This window comes from Pagrus major, chromosome 14 (genome assembly GCF_040436345.1).
Source record: "Pagrus major chromosome 14, Pma_NU_1.0".
In the NCBI taxonomy this organism is placed as follows: Eukaryota; Metazoa; Chordata; class Actinopteri; order Spariformes; family Sparidae; genus Pagrus; species Pagrus major.
The window spans coordinates 2811269-2828330 of record NC_133228.1 but is presented as its reverse complement, the minus strand read 5'-3'; the positions used below and the strand labels follow the sequence as shown (position 1 = coordinate 2828330).

General features: G+C 47.0%; 18 non-coding genes across 18 annotated transcripts; all 18 read left to right on the top strand.

Annotated features, from left to right (window-relative positions):
* Window positions 1-280: 280 nt before the first annotated feature.
* Window positions 281-352, top strand: trnae-cuc (transfer RNA glutamic acid (anticodon CUC)). The gene has a single exon. It is a non-coding gene; the product is annotated as a tRNA-Glu (tRNA).
* Window positions 353-880: 528 nt separating this feature from the next.
* trnae-cuc (transfer RNA glutamic acid (anticodon CUC)) lies at window positions 881-952 on the top strand. Its single transcript has one exon. It is a non-coding gene; the product is annotated as a tRNA-Glu (tRNA).
* Window positions 953-1699: 747 nt separating this feature from the next.
* trnae-uuc (transfer RNA glutamic acid (anticodon UUC)) lies at window positions 1700-1771 on the top strand. Its single transcript has one exon. It is a non-coding gene; the product is annotated as a tRNA-Glu (tRNA).
* Window positions 1772-2516: 745 nt separating this feature from the next.
* trnae-cuc (transfer RNA glutamic acid (anticodon CUC)) lies at window positions 2517-2588 on the top strand. Its single transcript has one exon. It is a non-coding gene; the product is annotated as a tRNA-Glu (tRNA).
* Window positions 2589-3335: 747 nt separating this feature from the next.
* On the top strand, window positions 3336-3407 carry trnae-cuc (transfer RNA glutamic acid (anticodon CUC)). Its single transcript has one exon. It is a non-coding gene; the product is annotated as a tRNA-Glu (tRNA).
* Window positions 3408-5080: 1673 nt separating this feature from the next.
* trnae-cuc (transfer RNA glutamic acid (anticodon CUC)) lies at window positions 5081-5152 on the top strand. The gene has a single exon. It is a non-coding gene; the product is annotated as a tRNA-Glu (tRNA).
* Window positions 5153-5899: 747 nt separating this feature from the next.
* trnae-cuc (transfer RNA glutamic acid (anticodon CUC)) lies at window positions 5900-5971 on the top strand. Its single transcript has one exon. It is a non-coding gene; the product is annotated as a tRNA-Glu (tRNA).
* Window positions 5972-6717: 746 nt separating this feature from the next.
* On the top strand, window positions 6718-6789 carry trnae-cuc (transfer RNA glutamic acid (anticodon CUC)). The gene has a single exon. It is a non-coding gene; the product is annotated as a tRNA-Glu (tRNA).
* A 723-nt stretch (window positions 6790-7512) lies between these two features.
* On the top strand, window positions 7513-7584 carry trnae-cuc (transfer RNA glutamic acid (anticodon CUC)). Its single transcript has one exon. It is a non-coding gene; the product is annotated as a tRNA-Glu (tRNA).
* Window positions 7585-9258: 1674 nt separating this feature from the next.
* trnae-cuc (transfer RNA glutamic acid (anticodon CUC)) lies at window positions 9259-9330 on the top strand. Its single transcript has one exon. It is a non-coding gene; the product is annotated as a tRNA-Glu (tRNA).
* A 723-nt stretch (window positions 9331-10053) lies between these two features.
* On the top strand, window positions 10054-10125 carry trnae-cuc (transfer RNA glutamic acid (anticodon CUC)). The gene has a single exon. It is a non-coding gene; the product is annotated as a tRNA-Glu (tRNA).
* A 746-nt stretch (window positions 10126-10871) lies between these two features.
* Window positions 10872-10943, top strand: trnae-cuc (transfer RNA glutamic acid (anticodon CUC)). The gene has a single exon. It is a non-coding gene; the product is annotated as a tRNA-Glu (tRNA).
* Window positions 10944-11690: 747 nt separating this feature from the next.
* Window positions 11691-11762, top strand: trnae-cuc (transfer RNA glutamic acid (anticodon CUC)). Its single transcript has one exon. It is a non-coding gene; the product is annotated as a tRNA-Glu (tRNA).
* A 747-nt stretch (window positions 11763-12509) lies between these two features.
* On the top strand, window positions 12510-12581 carry trnae-cuc (transfer RNA glutamic acid (anticodon CUC)). Its single transcript has one exon. It is a non-coding gene; the product is annotated as a tRNA-Glu (tRNA).
* A 723-nt stretch (window positions 12582-13304) lies between these two features.
* trnae-cuc (transfer RNA glutamic acid (anticodon CUC)) lies at window positions 13305-13376 on the top strand. The gene has a single exon. It is a non-coding gene; the product is annotated as a tRNA-Glu (tRNA).
* A 746-nt stretch (window positions 13377-14122) lies between these two features.
* trnae-cuc (transfer RNA glutamic acid (anticodon CUC)) lies at window positions 14123-14194 on the top strand. The gene has a single exon. It is a non-coding gene; the product is annotated as a tRNA-Glu (tRNA).
* Window positions 14195-14917: 723 nt separating this feature from the next.
* Window positions 14918-14989, top strand: trnae-cuc (transfer RNA glutamic acid (anticodon CUC)). The gene has a single exon. It is a non-coding gene; the product is annotated as a tRNA-Glu (tRNA).
* A 1674-nt stretch (window positions 14990-16663) lies between these two features.
* Window positions 16664-16735, top strand: trnae-cuc (transfer RNA glutamic acid (anticodon CUC)). Its single transcript has one exon. It is a non-coding gene; the product is annotated as a tRNA-Glu (tRNA).
* Window positions 16736-17062: the final 327 nt, after the last annotated feature.

Below are 17062 nucleotides of genomic sequence, written 5' to 3'. Positions count from 1 at the left end.
GTTTGTCAGAAGATCCTCACCCATCTGGCAGATAAATGACGGAGAGACCAGATAAGAGTTGACACTTCCTTAGTTGGCAGCATTGCAGTCTGCAGGGTTAAATTCCCGGTCAGGGAATGTGATTTTAGCACTGTGATGCCTTTGACACCTGCAAACACCATTCTCCCACGACCGATTTGCTTCGGAATGCAAATCACTCACTCACTCACCCACAAAAGCCAACCCGTGGGCTTGTCATTCCTCATTAACTCTTGCACTATGGGAAGGGAGAGCAGTGTGTTCCCTGATGGTCTAGTGGCTAGGATTCGGCGCTCTCACCGCCGCGGCCCGGGTTCGATTCCCGGTCAGGGAATGTGATTTTAGCACTGTGATGCCTTTGGAAAAAAAAAAAGCTTTTCCAGTGCCTCCAGACTTGATGAGCCATTCACAGCACATGCCATTACATTCCCTTTCTCAACTGAATCTAAATCCAATAACCAGATTGTTTAATGCCATCAGTGCACTCCTCCATTTTCTCCATTTTCTAAAACCATGCGCCTTAACCTGGTTTGTGAGAAGATCCTCACCTCGACAACATACACCCCACTGGCAGATGAATGAAGGAGAGACCAGGGAAGAGTTGACACTTCCTTAATTGGCAGCATTGCAATCTGCAGGGTTAAACCCCAGTGGGACTGTAGTCCGCCGCCTTGACCACTCGAGCGCACCTACCTCACCTCGGGATGACCTGTTTTTCCAGGAGAGATGGACCTTTGCCGATTAAGCAGATGACCGCAGATCAAGTCAAGCATACACAGCAGACATTAGTAACCTTTCCGTATTGCCAAACAATTCATCGTCTTTACATCTCGTGAATTGAAGAGGAACAAGTTGTTCATTGTCCCTGATGGTCTAGTGGCTAGGATTCGGCGCTCTCACCGCCGCGGCCCGGGTTCGATTCCCGGTCAGGGAATGTGATTTTAGCACTGTGATGCCTTTGACACCTGCCAACACAGTTCTCCCATGACCGATTTGCTTCGGAATGCAAATGTGCTCCAATCACCTTGAGAAAGTGTACCTGTAAAATACATAAACATCCATGAATGCATTCCCGATGTTCCTCTGGTCCAGAACCCCATCTGCGTCAGGGAAAGCAGGCGCGTACACAATCGACCCCGGCTCAACTGCTTGGGAAGCGCCTCGCTACTATACCGCCAAAACCTTCAGGGAAGCTTTTCCAGTGCCTCCAGACTTGATGAGCCATTCACAGCACATGCCATTACATTCCCTTTCTCAACTGAATCTAAATCCAATAACCAGATTGTTTAATGCCATCAGTGCACTCCTCCATTTTCTCCATTTTCTAAAACCATGCGCCTTAACCTGGTTTGTGAGAAGATCCTCACCTCGACAACATACACCCCTCTGGCAGATGAATGAAGGAGAGACCAGGGAAGAGTTGACACTTCCTTAATTGGCAGCATTGCAATCTGCAGGGTTAAACCCCAGTGGGACTGTAGTCCGCCGCCTTGACCACTCGAGCGCACCTACCTCACCTCGGGATGACCTGTTTTTCCAGGAGAGATGGACCTTTGCCGATTAAGCAGATGATCGCAGATCAAGTCAAGCATACACAGCAGACATTAGTAACCTTTCCGTATTACCAAACAATTCATCGTCTTTACATCTCGTGAATTGAAGAGGAACAAGTTGTTCATTGTCCCTGATGGTCTAGTGGCTAGGATTCGGCGCTTTCACCGCCGCGGCCCGGGTTCGATTCCCGGTCAGGGAATGTGATTTTAGCACTGTGATGCCTTTGACACCTGCCAACACAGTTCTCCCATGACCGATTTGCTTCGGAATGCAAATGTGCTCCAATCACCTTTAGAAAGTGTACCTGTAAAATACATAAACATCCATGAATGCATTCCCGATGTTCCTCTGGTCCAGAACCCATCTGCGTCAGGGAAAGCAGGCGCGTACACAATCGACCCCGGCTCAACTGCTTGGGAAGCGCCTCGCTACTATACCGCCAAAACCTTCAGGGAAGCTTTTCCAGTGCCTCCAGACTTGATGAGCCATTCACAGCACATGCCATTACATTCCCTTTCTCAACTGAATCTAAATCCAATAACCAGATTGTTTAATGCCATCAGTGCACTCCTCCATTTTCTCCATTTTCTAAAACCATGCGCCTTAACCTGGTTTGTGAGAAGATCCTCACCTCGACAACATACACCCCTCTGGCAGATGAATGAAGGAGAGACCAGGGAAGAGTTGACACTTCCTTAATTGGCAGCATTGCAATCTGCAGGGTTAAACCCCAGTGGGACTGTAGTCCGCCGCCTTGACCACTCGAGCGCACCTACCTCACCTCGGGATGACCTGTTTTTCCAGGAGAGATGGACCTTTGCCGATTAAGCAGATGACCGCAGATCAAGTCAAGCATACACAGCAGACATTAGTAACCTTTCCGTATTACCAAACAATTCATCGTCTTTACATCTCGTGTTTGAAGAGGAACAAGTTGTTCATTGTCCCTGATGGTCTAGTGGCTAGGATTCGGCGCTCTCACCGCCGCGGCCCGGGTTCGATTCCCGGTCAGGGAATGTGATTTTAGCACTGTGATGCCTTTGACACCTGCCAACACAGTTCTCCCATGACCGATTGGCTTCGGAATGCAAATGTGCTCCAATCACCTTGAGAAAGTGTACCTGTAAAATACATAAACATCCATGAATGCATTCCCAATGTTCCTCTGGTCCAGAACCCCATCTGCGTCAGGGAAAGCAGGCGCGTACACAATCGACCCCGGCTCAACTGCTTGGGAAGCGCCTCGCTACTATACCGCCAAAACCTTCAGGGAAGCTTTTCCAGTGCCTCCAGACTTGATGAGCCATTCACAGCACATGCCATTACATTCCCTTTCTCAACTGAATCTAAATCCAATAACCAGATTGTTTAATGACATCAGTGCACTCCTCCATTTTCTCCATTTTCTAAAACCATGCGCCTTAACCTGGTTTGTGAGAAGATCCTCACCTCGACAACATACACCCCTCTGGCAGATGAATGAAGGAGAGACCAGGGAAGAGTTGACACTTCCTTAATTGGCAGCATTGCAATCTGCAGGGTTAAACCCCAGTGGGACTGTAGTCCGCCGCCTTGACCACTCGAGTGCACCTACCTCACCTCGGGATGACCTGTTTTTCCAGGAGAGATGGACCTTTGCCGATTAAGCAGATGACCGCAGATCAAGTCAAGCATACACAGCAGACATTAGTAACCTTTCCGTATTGCCAAACAATTCATCGTCTTTACATCTCGTGAATTGAAGAGGAACAAGTTGTTCATTGTCCCTGATGGTCTAGTGGCTAGGATTCGGCGCTCTCACCGCCGCGGCCCGGGTTCGATTCCCGGTCAGGGAATGTCATTTTAGCACTGTGATGCCTTTGACACCTGCCAACACAGTTCTCCCATGACCGATTTGCTTCGGAATGCAAATGTGCTCCAATCACCTTGAGAAAGTGTACCTGTAAAATACATAAACATCCATGAATGCATTCCCGATGTTCCTCTGGTCCAGAACCCCATCTGCGTCAGGGAAAGCAGGCGCGTACACAATCGACCCCGGCTCAACTGCTTGGGAAGCGCCTCGCTACTATACCGCCAAAACCTTCAGGGAAGCTTTTCCAGTGCCTCCAGACCAAGGTTATTATCGTAAACGAAAACGAACGAAATGACGAAAACTAGAATTGAAAAAACATTTTCGTTAACTGAAATAAATAAAAACTATAATTAAAAGAAAAAAACGATAACTAACTGAAACTGTATTGTGTGATTACAAAACTAACTAAAACAAACTGAAATTATAGATAAAATTCCCTTCGTTTTCGTCTTTGTCAATTTCGGATTGATATGAAATCGATTTATTTCGCTCAAGCAATTTTACGTGAGCTGGCGGCGCCATACGGCACCTCACGGTCCGTCACTTCTCGTGTAGAGCCGGCCAGAGTCGGCTTCTCTTCGCCCCTCTACGGCAAAAAATGGCGTCAAAAGTTGGGCGAAAGCGACAGAGTCCTATATGGGATTTTTTTGAATATGACAGCGAGAAAGACAAAAGCAAGTGCATTGTCATGGAAACAGGTGATACAATCTGTGGAATACTTCTCAAGGGAAAAAACCCCACGAATCTGAAAGTCCATTTGAGAAGCTTGCACAAGAAGGCTAATGGCGAGTACCTTGACAAAGTGGCCTCTCTAAGTAGCTCCCCTGAAAGTGAAGCAACATCCCGGCCAGGTAGCACCGGGAAGGAGGAGACATCGATAATGGACTGCTTTCACCGACGACCAAATAGATGCTGGTTAGTTAACACGCAGGAACACCACAAGCGGGAAGATGCACTCATAAATATGTTTATTGAGACCAAAGTATGAAAAAACTAAAACTAATACTAAAACTAATAAAAACTAAACTAAAACTAAGCATTTAGTAAAAAACGAAAACTAACTAAAACTAGCAAACCCGCTCTAAAAACTAATTAAAACTAACTGAATTAGAGAAAAAAAAGTCAAAACTATCTAAAACTAAACTATAATGAAAAATCCAAAACTATTATAACATTGCTCCAGACTTGATGAGCCATTCACAGCACATGCCATTACATTCCCTTTCTCAACTGAATCTAAATCCAATAACCAGATTGTTTAATGCCATCAGTGCACTCCTCCATTTTCTCCATTTTCTAAAACCATGCGCCTTAACCTGGTTTGTGAGAAGATCCTCACCTCGACAACATACACCCCTCTGGCAGATGAATGAAGGAGAGACCAGGGAAGAGTTGACACTTCCTTAATTGGCAGCATTGCAATCTGCAGGGTTAAACCCCAGTGGGACTGTAGTCCGCCGCCTTGACCACTCGAGCGCACCTACCTCACCTCGGGATGACCTGTTTTTCCAGGAGAGATGGACCTTTGCCGATTAAGCAGATGACCGCAGATCAAGTCAAGCATACACAGCAGACATTAGTAACCTTTCCGTATTGCCAAACAATTCATCGTCTTTTCATCTCGTGAATTGAAGAGGAACAAGTTGTTCATTGTCCCTGATGGTCTAGTGGCTAGGATTCGGCGCTCTCACCGCCGCGGCCCGGGTTCGATTCCCGGTCAGGGAATGTAATTTTAGCACTGTGATGCCTTTGACACCTGCCAACACAGTTCTCCCATGACCGATTTGCTTCGGAGTGCAAATGTGCTCCAATCACCTTGAGAAAGTGTACCTGTAAAATACATAAACATCCATGAATGCATTCCCAATGTTCCTCTGGTCCAGAACCCCATCTGCGTCAGGGAAAGCAGGCGCGTACACAATCGACCCCGGCTCAACTGCTTGGGAAGCGCCTCGCTACTATACCGCCAAAACCTTCAGGGAAGCTTTTCCAGTGCCTCCAGACTTGATGAGCCATTCACAGCACATGCCATTACATTCCCTTTCTCAACTGAATCTAAATCCAATAACCAGATTGTTTAATGCCATCAGTGCACTCCTCCATTTTCTCCATTTTCTAAAACCATGCGCCTTAACCTGGTTTGTGAGAAGATCCTCACCTCGACAACATACACCCCTCTGGCAGATGAATGAAGGAGAGACCAGGGAAGAGTTGACACTTCCTTAATTGGCAGCATTGCAATCTGCAGGGTTAAACCCCAGTGGGACTGTAGTCCGCCGCCTTGACCACTCGAGCGCACCTACCTCACCTCGGGATGACCTGTTTTTCCAGGAGAGATGGACCTTTGCCGATTAAGCAGATGACCGCAGATCAAGTCAAGCATACACAGCAGACATTAGTAACCTTTCCGTATTACCAAACAATTCATCGTCTTTTCATCTCGTGAATTGAAGAGGAACAAGTTGTTCATTGTCCCTGATGGTCTAGTGGCTAGGATTCGGCGCTCTCACCGCCGCGGCCCGGGTTCGATTCCCGGTCAGGGAATGTGATTTTAGCACTGTGATGCCTTTGACACCTGCCAACACAGTTCTCCCATGACCGATTTGCTTCGGAGTGCAAATGTGCTCCAATCACCTTGAGAAAGTGTACCTGTAAAATACATAAACATCCATGAATGCATTCCCGATGTTCCTCTGGTCCAGAACCCATCTGTGTCAGGGAAAGCAGGCGCGTACACAATCGACCCCGGCTCAACTGCTTGGGAAGCGCCTTGCTACTATACCGCCAAAACCTTCAGGGAAGCTTTTCCAGTGCCTCCAGACTTGATGAGCCATTCACAGCACATGCCATTACATTCCCTTTCTCAACTGAATCTAAATCCAATAACCAGATTGTTTAATGCCATCAGTGCACTCCTCCATTTTCTCCATTTTCTAAAACCATGCGCCTTAACCTGGTTTGTGAGAAGATCCTCACCTCGACAACATACACCCCTCTGGCAGATGAATGAAGGAGAGACCAGGGAAGAGTTGACACTTCCTTAATTGGCAGCATTGCAATCTGCAGGGTTAAACCCCAGTGGGACTGTAGTCCGCCGCCTTGACCACTCGAGCACACCTACCTCACCTCGGGATGACCTGTTTTTCCAGGAGAGATGGACCTTTGCCGATTAAGCAGATGACCGCAGATCAAGTCAAGCATACACAGCAGACATTAGTAACCTTTCCGTATTACCAAACAATTCATCGTCTTTTCATCTCGTGAATTGAAGAGGAACAAGTTGTTCATTGTCCCTGATGGTCTAGTGGCTAGGATTCGGCGCTCTCACCGCCGCGGCCCGGGTTCGATTCCCGGTCAGGGAATGTGATTTTAGCACTGTGATGCCTTTGACACCTGCCAACACAGTTCTCCCATGACCGATTTGCTTCGGAGTGCAAATGTGCTCCAATCACCTTGAGAAAGTGTACCTGTAAAATACATAAACATCCATGAATGCATTCCCGATGTTCCTCTGGTCCAGAACCCATCTGCGTCAGGGAAAGCAGGCGCGTACACAATCGACCCCGGCTCAACTGCTTGGGAAGCGCCTCGCTACTATACCGCCAAAACCTTCAGACTTGATGAGCCATTCACAGCACATGCCATTACATTCCCTTTCTCAACTGAATCTAAATCCAATAACCAGATTGTTTAATGCCATCAGTGCACTCCTCCATTTTCTCCATTTTCTAAAACCATGCGCCTTAACCTGGTTTGTGAGAAGATCCTCACCTCGACAACATACACCCCTCTGGCAGATGAATGAAGGAGAGACCGGGGAAGAGTTGACACTTCCTTAATTGGCAGCATTGCAATCTGCAGGGTTAAACCCCAGTGGGACTGTAGTCCGCCGCCTTGACCACTCGAGCGCACCTACCTCACCTCGGGATGACCTGTTTTTCCAGGAGAGATGGACCTTTGCCGATTAAGCAGATGACCGCAGATCAAGTCAAGCATACACAGCAGACATTAGTAACCTTTCCGTATTACCAAACAATTCATCGTCTTTTCATCTCGTGAATTGAAGAGGAACAAGTTGTTCATTGTCCCTGATGGTCTAGTGGCTAGGATTCGGCGCTCTCACCGCCGCGGCCCGGGTTCGATTCCCGGTCAGGGAATGTGATTTTAGCACTGTGATGCCTTTGACACCTGCCAACACAGTTCTCCCATGACCGATTTGCTTCGGAGTGCAAATGTGCTCCAATCACCTTGAGAAAGTGTACCTGTAAAATACATAAACATCCATGAATGCATTCCCGATGTTCCTCTGGTCCAGAACCCCATCTGCGTCAGGGCAAGCAGGTGCGTACACAATCGACCCCGGCTCAACTGCTTGGGAAGCGCCTCGCTACTATACCGCCAAAACCTTCAGGGAAGCTTTTCCAGTGCCTCCAGACCAAGGTTATTATCGTAAACGAAAACGAACGAAATGACGAAAACTAGAATTGAAAAAACATTTTCGTTAACTGAAATAAATAAAAACTATAATTAAAAGAAAAAAAACGATAACTAACTGAAACTGTATTGTGTGATTACAAAACTAACTAAAACAAACTGAAATTATAGATAAAATTCCCTTCGTTTTCGTCTTTGTCAATTTCGGATTGATATGAAATCGATTTATTTCGCTCAAGCAATTTTACGTGAGCTGGCGGCGCCATACGGCACCTCACGGTCCGTCACTTCTCGTGTAGAGCCGGCCAGAGTCGGCTTCTCTTCGCCCCTCTACGGCAAAAAATGGCGTCAAAAGTTGGGCGAAAGCGACAGAGTCCTATATGGGATTTTTTTGAATATGACAGCGAGAAAGACAAAAGCAAGTGCATTGTCGTGGAAACAGGTGATACAATCTGTGGAATACTTCTCAAGGGAAAAAACCCCACGAATCTGAAAGTCCATTTGAGAAGCTTGCACAAGAAGGCTAATGGCGAGTACCTTGACAAAGTGGCCTCTCTAAGTAGCTCCCCTGAAAGTGAAGCAACATCCCGGCCAGGTAGCACCGGGAAGGAGGAGACATCGATAATGGACTGCTTTCACCGACGACCAAATAGATGCTGGTTAGTTAACACGCAGGAACACCACAAGCGGGAAGATGCACTCATAAATATGTTTATTGAGACCAAAGTATGAAAAAACTAAAACTAATACTAAAACTAATAAAAACTAAACTAAAACTAAGCATTTAGTAAAAAACGAAAACTAACTAAAACTAGCAAACCCGCTCTAAAAACTAATTAAAACTAACTGAATTAGAGAAAAAAAAGTCAAAACTAACTAAAACTAAACTATAATGAAAAATCCAAAACTATTATAACATTGCTCAAGACTTGATGAGCCATTCACAGCACATGCCATTACATTCCCTTTCTCAACTGAATCTAAATCCAATAACCAGATTGTTTAATGCCATCAGTGCACTCCTCCATTTTCTCCATTTTCTAAAACCATGCGCCTTAACCTGGTTTGTGAGAAGATCCTCACCTCGACAACATACACCCCTCTGGCAGATGAATGAAGGAGAGACCAGGGAAGAGTTGACACTTCCTTAATTAGCAGCATTGCAATCTGCAGGGTTAAACCCCAGTGGGACTGTAGTCCGCCGCCTTGACCACTCGAGCGCACCTACCTCACCTCGGGATGACCTGTTTTTCCAGGAGAGATGGACCTTTGCCGATTAAGCAGATGACCGCAGATCAAGTCAAGCATACACAGCAGACATTAGTAACCTTTCCGTATTACCAAACAATTCATCGTCTTTACATCTCGTGAATTGAAGAGGAACAAGTTGTTCATTGTCCCTGATGGTCTAGTGGCTAGAATTCGGCGCTCTCACCGCCGCGGCCCGGGTTCGATTCCCGGTCAGGGAATGTGATTTTAGCACTGTGATGCCTTTGACACCTGCCAACACAGTTCTCCCATGACCGATTTGCTTCGGAATGCAAATGTGCTCCAATCACCTTGAGAAAGTGTACCTGTAAAATACATAAACATCCATGAATGCATTCCCGATGTTCCTCTGGTCCAGAACCCATCTGCGTCAGGGAAAGCAGGCGCGTACACAATCGACCCCGGCTCAACTGCTTGGGAAGCGCCTAGCTACTATACCGCCAAAACCTTCAGACTTGATGAGCCATTCACAGCACATGCCATTACATTCCCTTTCTCAACTGAATCTAAATCCAATAACCAGATTGTTTAATGCCATCAGTGCACTCCTCCATTTTCTCCATTTTCTAAAACCATGCGCCTTAACCTGGTTTGTGAGAAGATCCTCACCTCGACAACATACACCCCTCTGGCAGATGAATGAAGGAGAGACCAGGGAAGAGTTGACACTTCCTTAATTGGCAGCATTGCAATCTGCAGGGTTAAACCCCAGTGGGACTGTAGTCCGCCGCCTTGACCACTCGAGCGCACCTACCTCACCTCGGGATGACCTGTTTTTCCAGGAGAGATGGACCTTTGCCGATTAAGCAGATGACCGCAGATCAAGTCAAGCATACACAGCAGACATTAGTAACCTTTCCGTATTACCAAACAATTCATCGTCTTTTCATCTCGTGAATTGAAGAGGAACAAGTTGTTCATTGTCCCTGATGGTCTAGTGGCTAGGATTCGGCGCTCTCACCGCCGCGGCCCGGGTTCGATTCCCGGTCAGGGAATGTGATTTTAGCACTGTGATGCCTTTGACACCTGCCAACACAGTTCTCCCATGACCGATTTGCTTCGGAGTGCAAATGTGCTCCAATCACCTTGAGAAAGTGTACCTGTAAAATACATAAACATCCATGAATGCATTCCCGATGTTCCTCTGGTCCAGAACCCATCTGCGTCAGGGAAAGCAGGCGCGTACACAATCGACCCCGGCTCAACTGCTTGGGAAGCGCCTCGCTACTATACTGCCAAAACCTTCAGGGAAGCTTTTCCAGTGCCTCCAGACTTGATGAGCCATTCACAGCACATGCCATTACATTCCCTTTCTCAACTGAATCTAAATCCAATAACCAGATTGTTTAATGCCATCAGTGCACTCCTCCATTTTCTCCATTTTCTAAAACCATGCGCCTTAACCTGGTTTGTGAGAAGATCCTCACCTCGACAACATACACCCCTCTGGCAGATGAATGAAGGAGAGACCAGGGAAGAGTTGACACTTCCTTAATTGGCAGCATTGCAATCTGCAGGGTTAAACCCCAGTGGGACTGTAGTCCGCCGCCTTGACCACTCGAGCGCACCTACCTCACCTCGGGATGACCTGTTTTTCCAGGAGAGATGGACCTTTGCCGATTAAGCAGATGACCGCAGATCAAGTCAAGCATACACAGCAGACATTAGTAACCTTTCCGTATTACCAAACAATTCATCGTCTTTTCATCTCGTGAATTGAAGAGGAACAAGTTGTTCATTGTCCCTGATGGTCTAGTGGCTAGGATTCGGCGCTCTCACCGCCGCGGCCCGGGTTCGATTCCCGGTCAGGGAATGTGATTTTAGCACTGTGATGCCTTTGACACCTGCCAACACAGTTCTCCCATGACCGATTTGCTTCGGAATGCAAATGTGCTCCAATCACCTTGAGAAAGTGTACCTGTAAAATACATAAACATCCATGAATGCATTCCCGATGTTCCTCTGGTCCAGAACCCCATCTGCGTCAGGGAAAGCAGGCGCGTACACAATCGACCCCGGCTCAACTGCTTGGGAAGCGCCTCGCTACTATACCGCCAAAACCTTCAGGGAAGCTTTTCCAGTGCCTCCAGACTTGATGAGCCATTCACAGCACATGCCATTACATTCCCTTTCTCAACTGAATCTAAATCCAATAACCAGATTGTTTAATGCCATCAGTGCACTCCTCCATTTTCTCCATTTTCTAAAACCATGCGCCTTAACCTGGTTTGTGAGAAGATCCTCACCTCGACAACATACACCCCTCTGGCAGATGAATGAAGGAGAGACCAGGGAAGAGTTGACACTTCCTTAATTGGCAGCATTGCAATCTGCAGGGTTAAACCCCAGTGGGACTGTAGTCCGCCGCCTTGACCACTCGAGCGCACCTACCTCACCTCGGGATGACCTGTTTTTCCAGGAGAGATGGACCTTTGCCGATTAAGCAGATGACCGCAGATCAAGTCAAGCATACACAGCAGACATTAGTAACCTTTCCGTATTGCCAAACAATTCATCGTCTTTTCATCTCGTGAATTGAAGAGGAACAAGTTGTTCATTGTCCCTGATGGTCTAGTGGCTAGGATTCGGCGCTCTCACCGCCGCGGCCCGGGTTCGATTCCCGGTCAGGGAATGTAATTTTAGCACTGTGATGCCTTTGACACCTGCCAACACAGTTCTCCCATGACCGATTTGCTTCGGAGTGCAAATGTGCTCCAATCACCTTGAGAAAGTGTACCTGTAAAATACATAAACATCCATGAATGCATTCCCAATGTTCCTCTGGTCCAGAACCCCATCTGCGTCAGGGAAAGCAGGCGCGTACACAATCGACCCCGGCTCAACTGCTTGGGAAGCGCCTCGCTACTATACCGCCAAAACCTTCAGGGAAGCTTTTCCAGTGCCTCCAGACTTGATGAGCCATTCACAGCACATGCCATTACATTCCCTTTCTCAACTGAATCTAAATCCAATAACCAGATTGTTTAATGCCATCAGTGCACTCCTCCATTTTCTCCATTTTCTAAAACCATGCGCCTTAACCTGGTTTGTGAGAAGATCCTCACCTCGACAACATACACCCCTCTGGCAGATGAATGAAGGAGAGACCAGGGAAGAGTTGACACTTCCTTAATTAGCAGCATTGCAATCTGCAGGGTTAAACCCCAGTGGGACTGTAGTCCGCCGCCTTGACCACTCGAGCGCACCTACCTCACCTCGGGATGACCTGTTTTTCCAGGAGAGATGGACCTTTGCCGATTAAGCAGATGACCGCAGATCAAGTCAAGCATACACAGCAGACATTAGTAACCTTTCCGTATTACCAAACAATTCATCGTCTTTACATCTCGTGAATTGAAGAGGAACAAGTTGTTCATTGTCCCTGATGGTCTAGTGGCTAGGATTCGGCGCTCTCACCGCCGCGGCCCGGGTTCGATTCCCGGTCAGGGAATGTGATTTTAGCACTGTGATGCCTTTGACACCTGCCAACACAGTTCTCCCATGACCGATTTGCTTCGGAGTGCAAATGTGCTCCAATCACCTTGAGAAAGTGTACCTGTAAAATACATAAACATCCATGAATGCATTCCCGATGTTCCTCTGGTCCAGAACCCATCTGCGTCAGGGAAAGCAGGCGCGTACACAATCGACCCCGGCTCAACTGCTTGGGAAGCGCCTCGCTACTATACCGCCAAAACCTTCAGACTTGATGAGCCATTCACAGCACATGCCATTACATTCCCTTTCTCAACTGAATCTAAATCCAATAACCAGATTGTTTAATGCCATCAGTGCACTCCTCCATTTTCTCCATTTTCTAAAACCATGCGCCTTAACCTGGTTTGTGAGAAGATCCTCACCTCGACAACATACACCCCTCTGGCAGATGAATGAAGGAGAGACCAGGGAAGAGTTGACACTTCCTTAATTGGCAGCATTGCAATCTGCAGGGTTAAACCCCAGTGGGACTGTAGTCCGCCGCCTTGACCACTCGAGCGCACCTACCTCACCTCGGGATGACCTGTTTTTCCAGGAGAGATGGACCTTTGCCGATTAAGCAGATGACCGCAGATCAAGTCAAGCATACACAGCAGACATTAGTAACCTTTCCGTATTACCAAACAATTCATCGTCTTTTCATCTCGTGAATTGAAGAGGAACAAGTTGTTCATTGTCCCTGATGGTCTAGTGGCTAGGATTCGGCGCTCTCACCGCCGCGGCCCGGGTTCGATTCCCGGTCAGGGAATGTGATTTTAGCACTGTGATGCCTTTGACACCTGCCAACACAGTTCTCCCATGACCGATTTGCTTCGGAGTGCAAATGTGCTCCAATCACCTTGAGAAAGTGTACCTGTAAAATACATAAACATCCATGAATGCATTCCCGATGTTCCTCTGGTCCAGAACCCATCTGTGTCAGGGAAAGCAGGCGCGTACACAATCGACCCCGGCTCAACTGCTTGGGAAGCGCCTTGCTACTATACCGCCAAAACCTTCAGGGAAGCTTTTCCAGTGCCTCCAGACTTGATGAGCCATTCACAGCACATGCCATTACATTCCCTTTCTCAACTGAATCTAAATCCAATAACCAGATTGTTTAATGCCATCAGTGCACTCCTCCATTTTCTCCATTTTCTAAAACCATGCGCCTTAACCTGGTTTGTGAGAAGATCCTCACCTCGACAACATACACCCCTCTGGCAGATGAATGAAGGAGAGACCAGGGAAGAGTTGACACTTCCTTAATTGGCAGCATTGCAATCTGCAGGGTTAAACCCCAGTGGGACTGTAGTCCGCCGCCTTGACCACTCGAGCACACCTACCTCACCTCGGGATGACCTGTTTTTCCAGGAGAGATGGACCTTTGCCGATTAAGCAGATGACCGCAGATCAAGTCAAGCATACACAGCAGACATTAGTAACCTTTCCGTATTACCAAACAATTCATCGTCTTTTCATCTCGTGAATTGAAGAGGAACAAGTTGTTCATTGTCCCTGATGGTCTAGTGGCTAGGATTCGGCGCTCTCACCGCCGCGGCCCGGGTTCGATTCCCGGTCAGGGAATGTGATTTTAGCACTGTGATGCCTTTGACACCTGCCAACACAGTTCTCCCATGACCGATTTGCTTCGGAGTGCAAATGTGCTCCAATCACCTTGAGAAAGTGTACCTGTAAAATACATAAACATCCATGAATGCATTCCCGATGTTCCTCTGGTCCAGAACCCATCTGCGTCAGGGAAAGCAGGCGCGTACACAATCGACCCCGGCTCAACTGCTTGGGAAGCGCCTCGCTACTATACCGCCAAAACCTTCAGACTTGATGAGCCATTCACAGCACATGCCATTACATTCCCTTTCTCAACTGAATCTAAATCCAATAACCAGATTGTTTAATGCCATCAGTGCACTCCTCCATTTTCTCCATTTTCTAAAACCATGCGCCTTAACCTGGTTTGTGAGAAGATCCTCACCTCGACAACATACACCCCTCTGGCAGATGAATGAAGGAGAGACCGGGGAAGAGTTGACACTTCCTTAATTGGCAGCATTGCAATCTGCAGGGTTAAACCCCAGTGGGACTGTAGTCCGCCGCCTTGACCACTCGAGCGCACCTACCTCACCTCGGGATGACCTGTTTTTCCAGGAGAGATGGACCTTTGCCGATTAAGCAGATGACCGCAGATCAAGTCAAGCATACACAGCAGACATTAGTAACCTTTCCGTATTACCAAACAATTCATCGTCTTTTCATCTCGTGAATTGAAGAGGAACAAGTTGTTCATTGTCCCTGATGGTCTAGTGGCTAGGATTCGGCGCTCTCACCGCCGCGGCCCGGGTTCGATTCCCGGTCAGGGAATGTGATTTTAGCACTGTGATGCCTTTGACACCTGCCAACACAGTTCTCCCATGACCGATTTGCTTCGGAGTGCAAATGTGCTCCAATCACCTTGAGAAAGTGTACCTGTAAAATACATAAACATCCATGAATGCATTCCCGATGTTCCTCTGGTCCAGAACCCCATCTGCGTCAGGGCAAGCAGGTGCGTACACAATCGACCCCGGCTCAACTGCTTGGGAAGCGCCTCGCTACTATACCGCCAAAACCTTCAGGGAAGCTTTTCCAGTGCCTCCAGACCAAGGTTATTATCGTAAACGAAAACGAACGAAATGACGAAAACTAGAATTGAAAAAACATTTTCGTTAACTGAAATAAATAAAAACTATAATTAAAAGAAAAAAAACGATAACTAACTGAAACTGTATTGTGTGATTACAAAACTAACTAAAACAAACTGAAATTATAGATAAAATTCCCTTCGTTTTCGTCTTTGTCAATTTCGGATTGATATGAAATCGATTTATTTCGCTCAAGCAATTTTACGTGAGCTGGCGGCGCCATACGGCACCTCACGGTCCGTCACTTCTCGTGTAGAGCCGGCCAGAGTCGGCTTCTCTTCGCCCCTCTACGGCAAAAAATGGCGTCAAAAGTTGGGCGAAAGCGACAGAGTCCTATATGGGATTTTTTTGAATATGACAGCGAGAAAGACAAAAGCAAGTGCATTGTCGTGGAAACAGGTGATACAATCTGTGGAATACTTCTCAAGGGAAAAAACCCCACGAATCTGAAAGTCCATTTGAGAAGCTTGCACAAGAAGGCTAATGGCGAGTACCTTGACAAAGTGGCCTCTCTAAGTAGCTCCCCTGAAAGTGAAGCAACATCCCGGCCAGGTAGCACCGGGAAGGAGGAGACATCGATAATGGACTGCTTTCACCGACGACCAAATAGATGCTGGTTAGTTAACACGCAGGAACACCACAAGCGGGAAGATGCACTCATAAATATGTTTATTGAGACCAAAGTATGAAAAAACTAAAACTAATACTAAAACTAATAAAAACTAAACTAAAACTAAGCATTTAGTAAAAAACGAAAACTAACTAAAACTAGCAAACCCGCTCTAAAAACTAATTAAAACTAACTGAATTAGAGAAAAAAAAGTCAAAACTAACTAAAACTAAACTATAATGAAAAATCCAAAACTATTATAACATTGCTCAAGACTTGATGAGCCATTCACAGCACATGCCATTACATTCCCTTTCTCAACTGAATCTAAATCCAATAACCAGATTGTTTAATGCCATCAGTGCACTCCTCCATTTTCTCCATTTTCTAAAACCATGCGCCTTAACCTGGTTTGTGAGAAGATCCTCACCTCGACAACATACACCCCTCTGGCAGATGAATGAAGGAGAGACCAGGGAAGAGTTGACACTTCCTTAATTGGCAGCATTGCAATCTGCAGGGTTAAACCCCAGTGGGACTGTAGTCCGCCGCCTTGACCACTCGAGCGCACCTACCTCACCTCGGGATGACCTGTTTTTCCAGGAGAGATGGACCTTTGCCGATTAAGCAGATGACCGCAGATCAAGTCAAGCATACACAGCAGACATTAGTAACCTTTCCGTATTACCAAACAATTCATCGTCTTTTCATCTCGTGAATTGAAGAGGAACAAGTTGTTCATTGTCCCTGATGGTCTAGTGGCTAGGATTCGGCGCTCTCACCGCCGCGGCCCGGGTTCGATTCCCGGTCAGGGAATGTGATTTTAGCACTGTGATGCCTTTGACACCTGCCAACACAGTTCTCCCATGACCGATTTGCTTCGGAATGCAAATGTGCTCCAATCACCTTGAGAAAGTGTACCTGTAAAATACATAAACATCCATGAATGCATTCCCGATGTTCCTCTGGTCCAGAACCCCATCTGCGTCAGGGAAAGCAGGCGCGTACACAATCGACCCCGGCTCAACTGCTTGGGAAGCGCCTCGCTACTATACCGCCAAAACCTTCAGGGAAGCTTTTCCAGTGCCTCCAGACTTGATGAGCCATTCACAGCACATGCCATTACATTCCCTTTCTCAACTG